The following is a 5,366-nucleotide window of genomic DNA, read 5'->3' on the forward strand; positions in this document are numbered from 1 at the left end:
CACTCCTGAAATTCCACCTGTCAGTTCGGAGACTGCCTTCCCTGACCCTACGGTCACGAACTTTACCACCCACAGAATCCATAAGAAAAATCTCTTTGTGCCTTTGTGTAAAATCAGAATAATGAAGAGAGTACAGAGAAGGCTCAAAGTAGGGAGAAAATCCTTTATAATTTTAGTATTTTAAAACATGTTTTTTTTTTTTTACTATTTAACAATATTTTTTTTACTGTAATGAAACATGTTGTAGGCTTGTATTTCTCTATATCTTCACCTTTCTTATTAATCTGTTTGGGGCTCGCAAATGTCTGTCCAAATCCCAACAGACAGATGTCGAGATTACAAAAAATACATCATGACAATTTCTTTCCCCCGCCTCTCCACCCCACCACTATAATCTCTTGAGTACCCTTTTAGACAAGATCGCTCTCAAGAGACCCGCGGTCCGGTGGTCATCACAAGTGACAATTGAGTTTTAAACGCTGTGATTCCGTTGAAAGCAATTGACAGAACAGAAAGGTTGTAGAAAACAAAAGCTTATCTTCGTCTCCGATGAACAGATGGATAAAGGCGCATTTAAACATGGCGGATCTCTTAACCTTCACAGGTACCGGTAGACCTGGAATGAAACAATTAATACGTGCAGTAATTATGTAAGAAAATAGATGAGGCAAACATAGTTCATTCCACTCCAGTTTGCCAGAACTTATGTAGTGTGAAGGATTACGAGACGCGTTCCTCGTAATGGTGCTTTTGTTTTTAAATCAAGAGGTTAATTAGCCTCATTGATAGCGTATGTACAAGGTACACAAATATAATATTGGGTTTTGAGATGACAGCGCTGCAAAAGCTAATGATTCTTGTTTATGTGCGAGTTGTTTGGAAGTAATACGTCCTTCAGTATAATTAAACCTAACTAACTGATGGTAATCAGTGTCAGGGTAACAACCATTATACATAACGCATACTTTAGGGGGAATGTTATCATCGAAGCATAAGAAAATGTATTTATCGAGACCAGCAGAGGCCGTAATGAGCGGAAGGTGAATTCACTTAACAGTAGTATGAACCATTCAGCAGAGATGGAGAATTTGTTGGACTATTATAACAAAAGGTGAGGCCAATCATCCCATAAGTCACCGATGGAATGTCACTACAGGTGAGGAGATCTTTTGAAATTAGAATTTGCCAACTTCGCCGAATGTTCCCCAAAAATTCAATTAGCGTCAAATAAATTCACGCAAATCTCATTGGTGGAAAGCTTGTAATTGCTCGGAAAATACACATAGGGGAGTGGGCAAAGAGAGAGGACAGGACACCACTGACCATAAGAGATTACACTTTACAGGAGAGAGGGAACCTCGCTGACCATAAGAGCTTACACTCTACAGGAGAGAGAGGACCCTGCTGACCATAAGAGCTTACACTCTACAGGAGAGAGCGAGGACCCCGCAGATCATAAGAGCTTACACTCTACAAGAGAGAGAGGATCCTGCAGATCATAAGAGCTTACACTCTACAGGAGAGAGAGGACACCACTGACCATAAGAGATTACACTCTACAGGAGAGAGAGGACCCTGCTGACCATAAGAGCTTACACTCTACAGGGGAGAGAGAGAGGACCCCACTGACCATAAGAGCTTACACTCTACACGAGAGAGGGGACCCTGCTAACCATAAGAGCTTACACTCTACAGGGGAGAGAGAGAGGACCCCACTGACCATAAGAGCTTACACTCTACAGGAGAGAGGGAACCTCGCTGACCATAAGAGCTTATGTAGCGCCCCGAGCCCCGAGGGTTCGGCCGCTTTAGGGGTATTGCACCTCAACCAGAGGTGTGGTATTCCACTCCCGGGTAAGGATGGAGTATGGACCAGGGCTCAGTTAGCTGCACACATATACACTCCTCAGTTCCGGGGGACAGCTCTACGTTGCTCCCATTATTATGCAGGCACGACCGACTATGTCCCTGGCTGGAGTGGGGAGGGGGGGAACCCTAGTGATGTGGGAGCAGATAGGGGTTGGTTCCTGGGCATAGGAAGGAGCTCATTGGTTGCAGGTCACCTGGGCTCAGACAGAGAGGAGGAGGTATATAAGGTGGGCACCATCTTAGTTCAGAGAGGAGAGAGGAGAGAAGTGCAGTCTGTGAGGAGGAAGTGAGAGTGGAGGAGGAGGGGAGCAGAGGCTCTGCTGGAGTTCTGCTCCAGAGCCAGGCCTAGGGACATGGGTCGGGCGGGAAGGAGAGAAGGAAAGGAACGGAACAGAAAGAGAAAGGAACCGAAGAGAAAGGCCCAGGAACACGAAGGAAGAAGGGACCCTAAGGACCCAGGAAATTACGGGTGACGGGTCAGGCAAGGAAAGGGTACCGGATCCCAAGTTGGTGGAGGAAAATAATCCTCAGCCAAGAACCGGAGGTCGTGATCATATATTGGTGCGACCCCTCGCTAAACCTGCTAGTAAGGCACCATATAGGATAGCGGGAAACGGGGCCCACGTTTGCCCGCATAAATCCTGCTGCACCCACAACACCAGCCTCAGCGGTCTGCACTGCAGCGGCTGTTAGCCCTGACCGCAATCCACGGGTGGCGTAGTCGGACATTACAAAGCACATAGTAGACTACCACTGGCCTGACCACCCTGAGCCACGGACCGGGTTGCCACTACTACCCCCATCATCACGCTGAAGCCCGGTTTCGAGTGCCCCACGGCCCAGGGGGCGAGTCACTTACACTCTACAGGAGAGAGAGAGGATCTTGCTAACCATAAGAGCTTTCTCTTTCTCCTGTACAATGTAAGTGGACCCCGCTGACCATAAGAGCTTACACTGTACAGGAGAGAGAGACTTACCCAGTGACTCAGGAGATGTAAATTGACTTTGCCATACAAACTGTGCTCCACTGGGATCTGATCTATGATGGCCCAGGTACTGATTAACCCTATATAAAATGTGATAACAAGAAATGAGGTTAAGAGAAGAGGGAAAAAGGGAAAATGGATGGAGCTCACAAAACTGCAAAGTAATCAATATCTGGGATGGAGATACACGTGGAGGGTGCCACTCCTGCTAGTGAGGCACAGCCATAAAGAGGAGGAGGATTGAAGGAATCCGGCACAACCATTCGATGATAAAATCCAGTTTATTAAAAACAAGGATCCAAGGGAACCATATTAAACCTAGGTTTTATATGGTTTCCTTGGATCCTTGTTTTTAATGGCTTGTTAATAAACTGAATTTTAACGTCGGATGGTTGTGCCGGATTCCTTCATTCCTCCTCCGCAAAATGAGGTTAGCCCACTCTCTCATGCTTCAGCAGAGTGAGAAATGGAACCGAGCAAGTATATATATATATTTTTTGCAAATCGAGTTTCAAAATGTTTTGAATTGCCATTTTGCTGTGAATTTTAGGAAATGTGACTCATGCTACTATTATAAAAATATTAAAGCACCACCCCAGTCATTTTTTTTTTCCATTTTTCCTTTTGTTAGGTATCATGTTTGTAAGTGTCAGGGATGTAGTAACATATTTACCGCCTTCTCCCGGGTTCACCGGTACTCTCGCCTGTTGCCTTACCATGTGACTGCATTTTTGACCGGCAGAATCACACAGTGGTTGCTGCGTGGAGTTAGGTCACTTTCTGAATTTTCTCAGTGCTAAAGAGCCTCTTTCTTAGTCTCATAGACTTACAATGAGAACGTAACAACTGCTCCAAAAAAGTGATCCGTCAGGTTACAGATGCGGTATCCTGGTGCTGGAGCGCACCGGAGCACCGCTGAAACCGGGAAAAGATGACAATTGGTAAATATATTACTATCTTCATAAGGGTTTTGCTCTCACTTGCGATTACATCTGACAAATGCAATCCGATATAAAATCGGATTGCATTCGGACCAATTTAATCCTATGATGGTGTGCTCAGTGACGTTTTTTTTTCCAGCTCCAATCGGATTGCGATTGGGCTGCAAAAAAAATCGCAGCATGCTGCGACTGCATGCCAGATTCGGATCGCACGCACCCATATAAGCCTATGGGTGCGTGTGAAACATCGCACTGCACTCGGATATCACCTGAGTGCAGTACGATACCCGCCGATGCCAGCAACAGAGGAGATGGAGAAATTTATTTCTCTGTCCCCTCTGCAGCTGTGCTGTGATCCTCTCTATGCGAGAGGATCGGAGCATGGAGCACTGACATTCGACTCCCGCTCACAGCAGAGCAGGAGCCGAATGTCATCAGCATATCGCATCCGATGCCATATGCTAGTGGGACCCCGGCCTAACACTTACATACATGATACATTGCAAAGGGACAAATAAAAAAATCACTTGAGTGGGGCTTTAATATTCTTTATTTATAAAGCACCAGCATATTCTGCAGCACTGTACAATTGAGAAAATACTCGTACAGACAAAATAAGGCAAACAAATTAATATTTCTAAAACTGGGACTGAGAGTCCTGCTCACAAGAGCTTACAATGGATAGATGTACAGTGCAAAGATATGAAAATTAATAAATTAATTGCTTTAACCCCTTTCCAAAAGTAGGACATAATTGGCTACAGTGATCAAGTGACTAGTAGAGACCATCATCAGATGCATACCTTGTAGTCACCTGAATGCTGCAACCAATTACCGGAAACAGCGGTTGTAACGCTGGTGGATGAGGAACAACTGCACCAGGCTTACCTTGAAGTGTCGTGACTAAGTGTCTACTGGGTCTTCATTAGAGCCTCTGATGGTGAGGATGGGCTAGGCTGCCGGTAGACACCAGGTACCACTCCAGGGCACCTCCCGGGACTGCAGCAACTGACTGGAGGTTTAGAGATGCGAGTACGAGGTACAGGAGAGTGGGACTGAAGCATAGTCCGACGTTCCGAAGTAGAGGCAGGCAGCACCAGTTCACAATTCAAAGCTGGAGAGATGTCAAGCAAAGTGGGTAAACAGGCCTGGTCGATAACGGGACAGAATACAAAGGTATGCGTTAATCAGTTACTAACAGGCTAGGAACCAACGTTCGGGCAAGGAGTGGTGGGAGGTGCTGCCTAATATATATCCTGCTTGCACCCTGCTGGGATAGGCCAGAGAAACTAATCTCTGCAGGACACAACAGGGCTAAATTCCTGCAGAAATTGGCTATGCCCCCCTAAAGCCAAATGCAGATGCAGCGGTGTTGAGGATTGTTGCAAGAGGCAAACTCAGCGAGATGGCCTGATACAAGGAGAAGTCACATGGTGAGTAGGGCGGCGCTGAGGAGGCATGCAAGTTACCTCCATGACAGCGGTGCTGTGTCTTCACAATGGAGCCAACACCGGAGCTGCCTGCGCTGGATCTACAGGGGAAGCTGGAAGATGATTATGCCTCCTTTTAT

At 46.2% G+C, this 5,366-nt stretch overlaps 1 long non-coding RNA gene across 1 annotated transcript; it reads right to left on the minus strand.

Annotated features, from left to right (window-relative positions):
- Positions 1 to 282: 282 nt before the first annotated feature.
- Positions 283 to 4,905, minus strand: LOC141253053 (uncharacterized). The gene is made up of 3 exons (XR_012314208.1): positions 4,685 to 4,905; positions 2,847 to 2,935; positions 283 to 616 (listed from the first exon to the last, which is right to left on the minus strand). It is a non-coding gene; the product is annotated as an uncharacterized lncRNA (long non-coding RNA).
- Between the last annotated feature and the right edge of the window lie 461 nt (positions 4,906 to 5,366).

This window comes from Phyllobates terribilis, unplaced genomic scaffold (assembly GCF_046119375.1).
Source record: "Phyllobates terribilis strain yellow unplaced genomic scaffold, ASM4611937v1 Scaffold_2__4_contigs__length_985480577, whole genome shotgun sequence".
NCBI lineage: Eukaryota > Metazoa > Chordata > Amphibia > Anura > Dendrobatidae > Phyllobates > Phyllobates terribilis.